This window comes from Pyrgilauda ruficollis, unplaced genomic scaffold, assembly GCF_017590135.1.
Source record: "Pyrgilauda ruficollis isolate IOZ18807 unplaced genomic scaffold, ASM1759013v1 scaffold2, whole genome shotgun sequence".
In the NCBI taxonomy this organism is placed as follows: Eukaryota; Metazoa; Chordata; class Aves; order Passeriformes; family Passeridae; genus Pyrgilauda; species Pyrgilauda ruficollis.
This window is the reverse complement of record NW_024519206.1, coordinates 27,060,388-27,074,863: the sequence shown is the minus strand read 5'-3', so window position 1 is coordinate 27,074,863 and position 14,476 is coordinate 27,060,388. Positions and strand designations below refer to the sequence as shown.

General features: G+C 42.0%; 1 protein-coding gene across 18 annotated transcripts in view; it reads left to right on the top strand.

The window, feature by feature from the left end:
* Positions 1-14,476, top strand: part of ARPP21 (cAMP regulated phosphoprotein 21) — a 224,742-nt gene that overhangs the window by 78,534 nt on the left and 131,732 nt on the right. For 14 of the 18 annotated variants that reach the window (XR_005955054.1, XM_041466846.1, XM_041466859.1 and 11 more), the window contains exon 2: positions 5,056-5,218. The gene's annotated coding sequence lies outside the window, so the exon portion shown is untranslated. Of the gene's footprint in view, positions 1-5,055; positions 5,219-7,330; positions 7,682-7,902; positions 8,124-8,172; positions 8,265-11,317; positions 11,454-14,476 lie in introns of those variants that run through there. The other 4 variants (XM_041466847.1, XM_041466845.1, XM_041466848.1 and 1 more) reach the window with 4 other exon arrangements.

Below are 14,476 nucleotides of genomic sequence, written 5' to 3'. Positions count from 1 at the left end.
ATGTCAGCTTTCTTGCAAGGCCCAGATGGTGCACAGGAAAATGTTATGAAGAGTTTTGTTTTAATATTTTTATGATGTGATATTTGGGGATACAATGTCACAAACATACAAGGAGGTTTACATTTGTGAACCATTGAGTACTGAGTCCACTGCTGAAGCAATATATAGGGAAAGTCTTGTCACTGATACAAGACTGTTGTTGCAATAAAGTTGAGTTGCAGTGTAGCACATTATCATGTGGCATGAAGTTTTCTGTCTGTCTCTCTCTCTGGATATGCACTTTGAATCTTTCTCTCCTTTATATTAAAAAAAGAAAAAAAAAAGAAAAAAAAAAAAGAAAAAGAAAAAGAGAGGGGGAGGGAGAAAAGGAAGAAAATGATTTAACAATTATGCAGGAAATTATATGATGCTAAAATTGTACCATGTACTGCTCTTTCAATGAAGGGACCTTCTACAGTTATTGCACATTGCAAAGGCTGTAATTTTAGGGCGTGAAAAAATGTAGATTCCAAACAAAGGAAAATTTAAATATGTCTAGTGGATAAGGCAAGGTGAAACAAAAAGAAGGCAGCTGGAGAAAATTTGAGGGAACAGTATTATTTTAAGGGAAGTGACTTAGAAATAACTATGCTTAAGACTCCAAGACCTGGAAGGCCCAAGAACTCAAAATGCTGGAATGTTAAGCATCTGTCCTTGTGTTCTGTCCATGAAGTACAGTGTTGGGGGATTTCTTACTGTCCCCATCACTTTGTGTCAAGAAGACATAATTTTTATGTAAGCAGCCATTCAGTCTTTACTGTGTCTTTTCTGCAGCCCAGCAGCCAACACAAAAGTTGATTCCAAGTGTTGTGAAAATTGCTAAATTAATGCTAATTAATCACATATTTGGTTGAATTTGGTTGAAAAAGTAGGATTTTAACCCATGCTCCTTGAAAAACCTCTAAGACTTCCAACTGTATGACAAAGGCCACGTTTTTCACCACTGACAGAACTTGAAAGGTTTTTTAGATGACATAGCAAGAATTATTCTCTGCATAGTGAGGGGCTGCTACTACTTTTGGGATCTTTGAGTAAGATGGTTCAAAGCAGAGTCACATTGACTGTACCAAATTGTGGTTACATATCTGCCTTTTCTGGTAATTTCTACTGAGGGTGAACAAAACCAGTGTGATGATACATAAGCTGTGAAAAGAGGTTGCCTCCAGTAGTTTGTAAAGGGCTGTTTTTCAGAAGTGTGATTTAGCGCTGGTTAGGCTTTTTTGTTCAGTTTGATTCATTTTGTTTAGGTTTTTATTCTGGTTGCTCCTGTTCTTTGGCACATCTGCACACAGTTTTGCATGTAAAGCACAGCATGGCTTTAAAGGGGTAAAGTACTTAATTTCATTGTGAGGGGAATTGATCAGCCAGAAAATTCTGTTACTCTCTTGACTCTATTGTGGAGGGCACCCTCACCTCCTCTTGAAAAAGGTTTATGGCCAATGTTTGTTGTTTGCTGCTTCTCTCACTGGATGAGTTAATCAAGTGAGCATGAGCCTCAGAGCATTAACAGCAGTGAGGTAGGGTGGACAGTAGGAAACCAACACATCCAGGTTCACAGACACTGTAGCCAGGATTCTTTCTAGAGATTCTGATGGGAGAAGATAAATATTATTCTTAAAAATTTTAAAGGAAAACTGAAAAATGGTATCTGGTTGAAGAGCACTTGAGAAAAATACCTGCAAGGTAGGTCCAGGCCTCATGTAAATTGGGAGCCTTCTGTTAAAAAAGGCAGGCATTTCAGAGAAGACTAGACCTTCTAGAAGCAAAGGTTAAGAGGGCACCATGTTCAGGAGAATTTCAGAGAAGTTGGTGTTAGTGAGTACTCAGAGTTACATGGGCTGATTGGCTCAGCAAATCTTCCTTTTTTCGCTTCCAAATCATTTGCCAACTTCATGCTCTAGGTTTTCATATGGTATTCAGTCTACAGCTGGGTGATGGTCTTCTCTAAAATACACACGGTTTTGAGAGTTAAAGCAAACCTACAACTCCACAAGTATGTTTTACTGCTATTCTTAATATTGCTCTGGCAGGATTACTGTAAGGTAAGTGGGGATTCCTGTCAAAATTGTTTTTTTCTTCTTTCCTCCTCTCTGTCATTACTGGATCCACTTGCTTTCCCATGAAGTTCCCTGGTCCCTTGGCCTCCCTTCTTCCAGGACACCTTCAGGGTAGATGTAGGTCTGTAATGTTTTAGCAGTGAGAAAGACACAACGCACCTGTGTTTTAGAAATAGAAAGCCTCTATTACCCACATCTTATTGTGGTAGCTGAAAATTGTCACCAAAGCTTGTCTGCTGGCCAGGTGTGTTGGGAGGTAACCTATGCTTTTATACTTTGCTTTAGACAAAGGGCAGCAATAAAGACTTTTCTTGGTAAGATCTCGATGGGAAGCTGCTTTGTGCCAGTAGAAGTTGTTTGTGTCTCTTATGGCTCCTACACCAAGGGCTGCAACTACTCTCTCTCCCACAGACGCTGTGTTTGTCATATGTCTCCTTAGAGCCACTTGTATTTGTGAACCAAGCAGTTCCTGGGCTCTTAGGTGACCCTGAGCCGTTGGATTATTAAAGCTCATAAATCCTATTGAAAGTGTTTGGAACTTCCTCAGCCTGATTTCTTCCCTACAGTACTCTAATATGTGGAGGTAGTGCACATTCTCTACAATGAATCACAGATCTCAAGATAACCAGCTCACTGCATTCCCTGCCTGGGACTCTCCCTCCTCCTCTTTTTCTCACCATTTTCTCTCTGGCCCATTCTAACACCACAGTTCACAACACTCTAGCTGACTCTCTTCTTACTACTCTTTCTCTTACTCACCACTGCATGTTTTGTAGTTTTGTCCCATCGTGCATGCCACACATATGTGTTATAAAAAGTACTACTATGCTAAGTTTCTATATCAGAGATGTGTTTCTGTCCAGTGCAACTGAGAGCTGCTGATGAGCCCTTTCTGTGGTCACTTTAGAACATCCTTTTCTGAGCTGCCAGCCACTCATCAGCCCATGAAACAGGCCACTAGCCCTTCTACACTCTGACCTGAAAGTTCGCTAGTCCTCCTGCCTGTAAACATAAATTGAAGAAAAGGCTACAGCAGGAGAGACAATGTGCACAAATGCTAGCTGTCAAAGACAGAGTTCAAATTCCTGCTCATCTTCTTCTGAAAGTCACAGCTGAGCAGTGCTGCAGAAGCTACAGTTTCTGGTCTTGGGGAGATGAGGCAACTTTTTTTTGTGTGGGGTGAGGAACTCCACACTGTAATCTCCTTTTCAAGATACACAGATATGGCACATCAAACACAATGGGATTTCCAAAAGAAACTATGAGGGGATTTGAAATGTCAAATACAAAGAAATGATTCTTTGCTTTCAGTGGGGGAAAAAAAAGCTGCCTCAGCCCCTCTAGCAACAGATTATATTTTTAAAGGGTTGTTCATTGATCTTTCTCCAAAGAAAGAATCTGAGATTTAGGTACCTGATCTTAATCCTAATGAAATCCATTGCAAAATTCTTACTGAGTTCATTGAAAAGAGCATAAAGCTTCATTTTTATTGTCAAGTCTGAGATACCAGTATATGCTTTACACAAATTGCTTGGGTAATATTCCCTTACTTGAGATGTTGTAGCTGAAAAAATATTTTATCTCTTCCTGAGAAGTATTTAAAACTGGAGCAATTTGGCTATATTTACATATTGTAAAGGGCCATTTTAAACAGACATTCTGTATTTTTAAGTGCATCTGCAAATTATGCATGATTAATTTGTTTGTAACATGTAAGACATAAAAATGGAAAGGAGTTTAAAAATAAATGAAACCCCCTAAAACTGATCTCTTTCACATAAGATTATGATAAAATACATCAACAGTTAGCTTATCATACTGTTGTGCCTCAAACTGAATCATTCCATAACTCCACAACATAACAGACTTATATGTTAGGGGGCTTTTTTTTTTTTTTTAACTAAGAAGTGACTAGAAGCAGCAGAAATGTGCAACCAGTTGTGCAAGATTTCATTAATTTATTTAGTAACACTGTGTGCCTTCTCTCCAGATTCCTATCTGTGACTGCAGAACTGTAAGAAGCTCTGTATATTTTTCTGACGTCTCATACTTCCAGTCTGATACTGGGTTTTGAGAGCCCAGTAAGGTTTTCTTGATTTCTAGGTGAAATTAAGGTATCATAGCTAGAAAGTATGCTTGCAGTGAACAAGTAATATAATCTGTTGTCATGCTTTGGAAATAACTTGAGCTGAAGCATTTGGTGTTGTCTGTAGGAATTCTGTGTACCTACAGTTTCATGTGTGCTTCACCTCTCTATGTTGGTTCTATTGCACAAGGGCACTTGGCAATGCCAGAATCCTAGAAAGCATGTGCTGCTGGTTAATTGGTTAGATGTTTTGCTCAAGAAAGTACTTGGTGAAATAGGTCTTGTGTCTTTTTTTCCGCCTCAAAATATGGCCACCTAACAGACAGAAAAAGGTTGACACCATAAGTCTGAAGAGTTGATCTAGTTCTGTTTTTGCTTAAAAACACAGCTTCTGCTGTGTTCATGAAAGTGCTGACTTTCAGGAAGATTAAATGGATAATTATCCCTGTCCATGTTTACAGATCAGGACAGGCAGCAGCAAGTCATTGCCATGGTTTGCCACCTCTTCAATATTATGATTGTGCAATGATGGTGATTTTTCTTTCCACAAAGTCCTGAAGAAATGGATGTAGGCTGCGTATTCTGTCAGATTATTATCTGACTGAGAAGGTCTAAGGTGACTTCTTAACAAAGGAAGGCAATTTCACTTATTTTCACATGCTGTGTTTGATGCTACTCAACATTCTGAGTTGAAAAACTACATTACGTGATACTAGAGTGATACTGGGGTTCTTTCCTGATTATTTTCACTGGTGTTGCTGTAGCAGGCATCTTTTAACATTTGGTAACTTGCTCCAGGCACATCCAGCCTCGTAGGAGAGGGTGGAATGAACTGCCAGACTACAGCTTGGATTAATTTTTATCTTCTTACAGATCTAATGTATAAGTTTTGGCTCTTTCCACTCTGAAGACACTGCAGTATTTCAACGGTGGGAGACAAGCTGTGGACACGTGGCTGGTTTACATGTGCATGGTGTCTAGTGACTGGAGCAAGGTTCCGAAACATTCACTACTCTCGTCCCCTTCCCTTCTGGAGGTGAGTTGCAAGGCATTTAGTGAAGGCATGAGTGAGTATTGCTTTTGTGTCCTGGCGCAGAGTGCATGTTCTTCCTTCTCTGGGCACCCTGCTTGGGAGTAATGGAATGATGGGCAGCAGCCAGATGAGGCCCTCTCCATTTCACTGTAGGTCCAGAATAGTTTGGATAACCATCTTGGAAAATTAACTTTGGTTCATTGTTGAGACGGCTGCAACATCAAATGACAAAAAGCAAAGAAGTAGTCCTTGCCCTGTCACCAGGTGTAGCACACGAGTGCCATTTATAGCCTCTCTGCTGGTCTTTTTGCTTTCAACTGGAACCTGTAGCACAGTGTTAAAGGGAATATGTTAAAGAATGAAATTAAAAGTAGATGGAGCCACACATGACCATCCTAAGAGGAAACCACATCAGGAGGTGCATTAGCAGAACAGGTTTTGGTGTGCCTGGCTGAATGCCTCTGATCACTTGAAGCGTGCACCAAGAGCCGGCTAATGCACACCCTGTTGTGGCTCATCACTCACTGTATTCTTCCAGTCTGATTCCATTCAGCAGTCCCCAATAAAAGCAGGTGTTTGCTTCTAAGGGGAAAGAGGGGTTCCAGGGGTGCAAGGATAATACCTACTAAAGAAAACATTTTCCTGCAATGCTCCCCTGGCCTTCTGTATATTTGTCCATATTTACTGGTAAGCAAGTTCTGCTACATTCATTAACCATGGCAAACTGTCTTCTCTAACTAGGGCTTTCTGACAGCACATCATGAAAGGAGTGCATTTTTAACTGTGTATTTTAAATAAGAATTGTCTGTCTGTGGGAGTTGGGTTATTTGTATCACCGTAGACAGAAATGATCTCTATATTTCATAGGACCTTGCCGCTTTGTACTTATTGACTGTTTATTTTTCATCCATAGGATTACTAATTGCAGCTAGTACCAGACGCTTCTGTCTCCTTTCAGGTTATTGTAGTAAAGGGCATTGTACCAGATGCATGGTTATTCACAGACATGCATTTCCAGCAGCTGAATTGCTGGATCTGCTCTAAATGATCTATGGCAATTACATTTGGCGTTGTACAGCTATAATTTTACTGCATATTAATAGCCACCTAGCAAAGAGGTAAATGCCCTTTTCTTGGCTGGGTGCAGAATGAATGCCTGGATGTATTCAGTTGGGTAAAACGAGGCCCGGATTTTAAATGCATAGCAGCGGTTTCATGTATCGGAAACGCGTGTCCTGGTGAATTGCCTGTTTCCCTCTGCCTTGATGGTGTGCAGCAAGGCTCCAAGGGAAACATCATCAAGCCAGATCCTAGATAGAGACATGCTGGGCAGGGGAGGGGGAAGGGGATCATGTGCCCCATTTTTAGTGGCTCATCTGCTACCACCCAAAATCTGCTGCAGTCTCTTTTTTTTTGTGTATTTTTTTTTTACCCCTTTCAGCAGCTCGGCTGATCAGCCTGAAGGCTGTCAGGTTTCACCAGCACAAATAATAATTAAAACCACCCTCCCTAGACCTTTCATTTAAAGATGTCCTCTGGAGTCAAGACCCATTTCCTTCCCTCTTTATTTTTCTTGGGGGTCGTGTGTCGGGGGCGACAGGGAGTGGGTGGGAGCAAATAACAAGGAATTGGAGGGGATTAACGAGCTTTCTCCTTATTAGCCCCGCTCGGGTGCTTTGTCTCTGTGCTCCTGGCTGAGGATGGGCTGATGGGGAGGGCATGAGGGGGGAACAACGTGACTGGAGGGGTCGGCGTGCGGGAAGCCACCGGCGCACGGGAAGCCACCGGCGCACGGGCGGGCGGACAGACAGACACAGACACAGCCACCCCACGCACAGACAGACGGGCGGGCATCTCGGGCCGTGTGCGGGGCTGAGTGGGGTGAGGGCGGGCAGCGCAATGGCGCCGGGGCCAGCGGGTCCTGTGCGGCAGCCGGGGCAGCGGCAGCCGGGGCAGCGGCGCTGAGCGCAGCGAGCGCGGAGCCGGCGAGCGGCGGAGCCGGAGCGCGGCGCTGCCTGCGGTCCGGGGCGCACCACGCTGCGTGGGCGGGGAGAGAGAGAAAGGCAGAGGGAGAGACTCGCAGACAGACAGTACAGCCCGGGAGCGCGGCAGATAAAGGACGGAGGACAGGGAGAGAGGAGCGAGCCAGAAGGGGATCCAGGCAGGCGCCGGGAGCGGACGGGCAGAGGCGGGCGGAGCGGCGGACCGGGCCCGGACAGGAGGCGGCCGGCGGGTCGGGCGGTACCGCCGCGGCCACCGCGCCCGGCCAGCAGCGCGGCGCGGCGGCGGATCTCCTCCCGCGGCGGAGGCGGAGGAAGAGACCATGTCTTTCAGGAAGACAGTCACTGTACTGTAACAGCAGCGTATCCGCAGCAAAATAAACAAACCGGCCAACCAAAAATACCAAACAAACAAAAATAGCCCGAGCCGCCAAGACGCTGGGGGCAGATCCCGTTTGCAGGCAAGGTAAAAAAAAAAAAAAAAAAGGAAAGGAACGAAAAAAAAACAAAAACAAAACCCAAGGAAGCCAAAGCAGAATCTGTCGACATTTGTGTGGCGTGATGTTCTTTGTTGTCGCGATTTTTTTTCTTGTCTATTTTTTTTTTTTCTCCCCCACCCCTCCCCGTGATCTTTTAATTTTTGAGGTCAGGGCGGCTGGAGCATGTGGAGTGGAGAGAAACAGGAGCTGTGTATGGAACGGGGGCTTGCCTTTATTGCGTGCGATGGGCAATTATTAATAGCGGCTGCAGGATTCCGGCTCTAAGATGTGGTATTTACTAGAGGGGGAGGGAAAAGAAAAGGAAAACAGGGTGTCGCTCGTAGTGCGGCGGGGCAGGATGCTATCGGTGCTGGAGCCGGCGCCTCGCACGGGACTGCGGAGCGGCAGCGTAGCGGTGGTGACAGCCAGGTAGGGCGGGAAGGGCTCGGCGCGGTCGCGGGGCCGCCTGCCCCGCGGAGGGCGGCGGCTTCCCAAAGTTTCGGCCGCGCGGCGGTGATCGCCAGAGGCGCTGCCGGCGGGAGCAGAGGCGGGTCGGGGTCGGGCTCGGAGGTGAGGTGGCCGGGAGCCGGGCTGGGTCAGGGGAAACGAGCGCCAGGGAGGGGAGGGTCTGCGGGGGGAGCTCGCCCTCCTCCTAGCCGTCATTTTAGCTAAAATGGATCAGACTCTTAAGAAAATGTCAACTTTTACTCGCTGATTTGTGAACAGCATCGCGGGATCCACTTTCAAAGCCGTGTTTGCTGGAGGGCAAACCTGGGCTGCTTGGACTGGCATTGTTCTTAAGGGTGGCGATGTGAGGGCAACAGATTTACTTGATGCTTCCTTGGCATCTCTTTTTGCATGCAGTGGAGGAGGATCACAGTCCAGGTGTTACAGCCGTATTGTTAGGTGTCCCGTTTTCACAAAAAGCAGTTCATGTTACTCCGCTTGGTGTATTCTGCCTACTTGTCTGTGCGTCTCAAACGATATCGCTTGTAAATCTAACCCCGACGTGCTCATCTAGCGCAGCCATTGCGCAGCCTTGTTTAATTGCTGTTATTTATTTTGCCTTCATTCACCGCGTCAGCCAGCGGGGGGAACACGCTCCGATTCCGGGTGCATTTTTACGTGCTAGGTGTGTCTCTGCGCTTCCAGGTGTGTGCGGTTTTGCTTAAAACTCGTCCCGCCGCCGTGTGACATCGCTGTAAATGTGCCGGGAGGGGAAACAAAAGCATTAGAGAGCGACACAAGTGTTCTGTGCATCACCTGTTTGACTTCTCTGCCATTGCAATGCTGAGCCAGATGCATGCCCGGTGCGCGTTCTTCTAAATGGCATATGCACATTTTAGGCAAGTACAAGGCAATCGAAGCTGAGGGTGATGGGGAGGGGGTAAAAAAACCAACCAAACCAAAACCGTACTGTAAACTGATCTGCAACTTTTTCAGTCGCATAATTTAACTGCACGCTGATTTTGTTTTAGCAGTCTTCGTCACGGATCGAGGCAAGTTTGTGTGCACAATTGGGCTTGCAAATTGCTAATCTCGCACTGACTTTGCCTCTCAGTTCCCAGCTGGGCATGGTTACCTTGAGAGCTGTGGTATCAGCACTGTCAGAGCATGCTCCGGTGGGGAGATCGGGTGTGTTCTATTTTTAATACTATTTAATGAAGATGCTTCTCACTCTGCAATATACGAAGCATAATGGAAGAGCAGAGCGATGATTGGTTATGGATACTGGAAAAGGAAAAATGCAAAGGTAAAAATGGAAATCCCTCAAATATTTCTATTACATTAATGAAAGAAAATGCAGCTGTGCAGAAAGGGGATTGATTAGCTTATTTTAAGCTGAAGAGTTTCATGGTGTCTAGGATGCTATTTTTTTTTTTTTAAGTTCTTTTAAAAAGTTGCATGGAGCAAACTAGATAGATTATTTTGTGCTATTGGTAAATCTTATAATATGTAGGCATGCTTATGTTGAAGAATATGCCTTTTTGTATAGTGAAGTATCTTACAGTGGAGTAGCTTAAGGAACATCTTAATTTTTTTTTTTTATTGTGATAACCAATTTGAATGATTAGCTCTATTTACATGCTTATTGGTAGCCTCCTGAAGCGGGAGTTTTGAGTTTTTATTCCTTGCAGTTAAAAGTTAATTCAGTTGATATTAAAAATCATTGTTGCATGCAATGCTCACAGAATGCAAGCGGCTGTAAATCTCTTATGAAGTGTAAAGGAAAATACCTATAGATAGCTACAATGTATACCACTTGGCAAGATCCATGGAGATACTTCTGAAAACTGCCCTGTTATGTTCAGTGTACTTGTAGTCAGAAATGTGTTTATTTGCTATTTGAAAGAATCCACACACTTAGAATCATGTAGAGAAACTTGCCTTGATTAAAGATGTCTTCTGTAAAACAACTGTATTTTCTCTCTGTTGTCTGCAGTTTTACAGGATGGTGGTCTAAGAAACAGCTGAGTACCCCTCCTGCAAAATCCTTTTGCAAGCAATTATTTCTTTCTGCTATGTGCTAGTCATTTTGACTGCCCCTGGGCTAAGTGTGCAAGTGAGGATTGCTCAGATGAGTGTTGCACCACATCGTACCCATGAAGGAAAAATTACATAATGGTGATAGAGGAAATGCAAAGAGATTTTTAACACTGGTGTAATTATAGTTCTCAGAGAGGAAGAAAGCAGTGCAAAAGTAACTTTGAAACTTCATTCTGTTGGAGGAAAACTCTGGGCCAAATCATGTTTTCCTGATGGTGCTGCTTTTCCTGTGGGCTTTACTGGGGTTATTTGCATGATTACAGTAACTAGACTTGGCCTGAGAAATCACTGTTACTAAATAGAATTTCAGGGAGTACATAAAAGAAATCTAAGAAGTTTTAAAATCTGCTGCGCTGTTGACTTCCTCACAGGTTATGATTTTGAATAACTAACTTTAAACTTGGAATGAATAGGGGGGGAGGAAAAGTGTACTAATTCTAGGATGGCTTACTTACAGTCTGTCTTGCATCCTGTAGGCATTGGTCTCGCTGCAGTCAGTGAGAGCTTTAAAATTGGCTCCATGGTTTAATCAGTGCTAAAGACAGACACCGGGACAAATTTTCAGCAGCTGTAAATTGATGTAGTTTCTTTGGTCTTAAGAACAGTGTAGACTTGCACCAGCTGGTGATAACACCCCTCTGCTTATAACATACAAGATCTCTAATTTGCATTGAACGGTATTACCAATTTTGTTGGCGTTAATTTCAGAATAGGAAAATCATTTTGGTAGACTGGCAAATCCTTGTTTATAGGGACTACTCATGAATGAGCGGCTTGATCTTGTGAGTGCTCCCAGCTTAATTTCCTTGATAAGTTTCAAAGCTACATGTGTGTAAGCTACCTAATTATTTAAAGGAAATGCTATTCATGTTGAGTAATCTTTTTTCAAAAATATCATTACAGATTGGCCAGTTGAGAAGTAATGTAACTACCATGCAATAAACTTGCAAAATCCATTTGTCCCCTGCTTATTCATTTATTAGATTTGAAGCTCTGTATTAATGTTCTTAGCAGGTAGTAAGTCAAGCAAATGGGTCCCTTTTTCTTCTAGAAGATTGAAACATTCATCAAACAAGTAATACATGGCAAAGACTCTGTACGTTCCAATGGAGAGCACTTGGTTCTGAAGATTTAAAATACTGTGTATGAATATCTGTGTGGTAATATGCATTTCTAGGATACATTCTATTTTGATGACAAACTGCAATCCAGGTAAGTTAGATGTTCCCTAATTCAAGTTGGGTAAATTGAATTGCAGATAAATTATGCAAACCATGTGAGGTCATGCATCTAGTTTTTGACAGTCATCAAGTGGGACCTATTCTGGTCTCCAGCCTTGTAACTGGGTCACCCCTGGATTGTAAGTTTCCCTGATTAATTGCAGGTGTTTGTTTTTTAATTTTTCCACTTGATACATGAAATGCTGATTTTCAGAAACATGTGGATGTAAATAAGTTTACATGTTTGTTTGTAGCTATTAAGTGTTTTATTTTTGTTTAATAGTAATTTAGTGGTAAGCTCTTCTAACAAGGAAGTAACCTCAGAAGAATTGGAAATAATGACTCCTCTGGCTTATTAGTGTTTTTTTTTTTTTTTGTTTTTTTTTGGTTTTTTTTAAATAAATTAAACCTGCCTATAAGTTCATGTAGACATACTGCTTACTCCTCATGGACAGAATATGACCTTCTTAAGAAGGAGGCTTAAACCCAAATCAGAACAGCCACTGTGGCTTGCATGAGTATGCTGGTGTTCTCACACACACAGACACACAGTTTATTAGAGAAATTAAAAAGACAATATGCCATAAAACTACAATACTTTCAGTTTTAATTAAAACTATTTTTTTCATAAATAACGTCTATGGATTCTAGCCAATTCCTTATTTGTCACTGAAGGTCCAGACTGCTAAGTTACAGGACTTCACAACTGCTCAGATGTTTGAAGTGGCTCTAGTTTTGGGCTTCATGTTTCCTCATATGTTGGTTTTACAGTAGGCAAGCTGTATGATTGGGTAAATTGAATTTCCTTAGCTTATCTTAGTTTATGAGAGCACATAAATAATCTGCATTAACGCTTAATGTGTGACATTGACAGTCCAAAGTTATGAATTGGATTGATTCCAGGGAAGGAGCTCTGGAGCTCTCTCTCACCTTTCCGGAAAATACCCCAAGCAAGCACTTCCATAATGTCCTGCCACAGCTGCCCTCTTCTACCTGGTAGTAATGTTGATGGTATTTACGACTTCTTCCTTTTTCACTGTTGTAGTTTCCAGGCTTTCAGGTAATCCACCACCAGTACACTTCTTTTTGGTTCTTGGAAAAAGTTGTTGTGGAAAACGTCTCTTTTCATTCAAATGTACAATTTTTTAGTCACATGGTGCGATCTTTAAAATGTGTTCGATCATTCTAGAGTTCTAAATAGGTAATGAGCTGTTACGTGAAAATGATACGTCACTTTTTTTTGTCCTTTTTTCCCCCAGCTATTACACATAAATTCCCTGTTACTGAGAGGAAAAAGCAGACTAAATAGAGAGAGAAATACATAAACAAGAAGTAAACAAAATTGCTTTTTGCAAGAGTGCGTTCGTGATGACTGTTTACATGAACTAATTGCAGCTGTGGTAAACGTGGTCAAAAGAAATACTAAATAGGTTGTTTGGTTAGTGCTGAAGGAAGACGCGAAGTGCGAGAGAGCGATAATGTCATATATCATGACTAAGCTGAAATGCAGAAGTCATAGTTAGGCAGTGACAGCTGGGAATTTGAAATTTGTGATTTGGATATCCAATGACTTTATGAAGCAGGGGGCTTAGAGTACTTTCTAGTTGCTGGCAGTGTGTGGAGGCAGTAACCATGTAAGGTGGTTTTTAGGGCAGACATTCCCATAGCATATGCTGAAGTATGTAAGGTGAGAAGTGCATTTTTATAAGTGAAAGAAAATTTTCACAGAGAAATTGGAACACTTAGGGATCAGGTCAGATGTCTGATCTTGATCTTTTAAGGCCAAGAGTCACATATTAAAAAGAGTAGTACTGTGAGAAAGCAAAGTCCTATAAAAGTGTTTTTGTAATTTAATGCTTTCTGCCGTATTCATAATTTAGTCTTGGACAATACTATAATTTATTTATGAGCTGTTTATACAGCGCTTGTGTTAAAATTCTAGAATCTTTATAACAATTTCCAACTGATAAAACTGCCTTTTTCTAAAATTGGATGCCTTCAAGTCAAAGGAAAGCTTAAATGGTTGGAAGGATGGTGTGACAAAAAAATAGCAATTAAGAAAAGCCCCAGCAAATACTCCCACATCCCCTCCCCCACAATTAAATGCTCTGGTTTTTGATTTCTCAAAGGTTTTGTCTTCTGTTTGCAATCTATGCTAAAACATAAAAAGCAAATATATACAAACCACCTCCTCTTAAGCTTCTGTTTATCCCAGTTTTTACAGCCATGCAGCAATAATTTTTACTGGATTCATAAAATCATCAGAGCCAGTTTTATGTTCTAGGATTTGAACTCTGTCATCAAAAGCATGCCTGAACAGCTAATAATTTCGTGAGTAATGAATCCTGTCAAAGTATTTGTATTTTTATTGCCTCATGAGTTGAAGTCTTCCTGTGCCTTCAATACAGAAACCAATTTGTAAGTTTTCATTATTAAATATCAGTCAGAATATGCTGCTTTTCTTCACAGGGAGTGCATGCATCTTGGGTTTGGTGACCTGCAGAGCTTCTCGTGGTGTAATGCTTTTTTTTATAGTGAAGAGAATTATCATAATTTGTTCCTGTGTAAAGAGGGATGGCAAGGCTTCTCTGTAGATTGAAGCCAATGAAGGTGAACTGCAGATTAGAAGCATTTTTAAAATGCAATTAAATTATTATTAATTAGCATGAATTATTCAACTATATATTTGATTCAATGGGAAGGTTTGCTGGGGAGCAAACTTCAGTGGTGTTGATGCTCTCATGTGAAATAGGTACAGCATGATGTTCTTCTAAGAATATGCCTGCTTTGTGCTTTTTGGGTGGTTGTGCCATTGAACTTTATTTGAAGTGCCGGAACATAAATCATAAATTGCAGTGGTGCAAACTATACCTTGAGGTTTTTCCATTTTCAAGTGACTATTCTGTTTCTAAATACATTGCCATTGGTATAACATTTAGAACAGTTTAAATGAGGCTGCTTAATACATTATAAAGTATTTGTCATGGAGTCAGAAATGTTTATGGTGTCATAAAA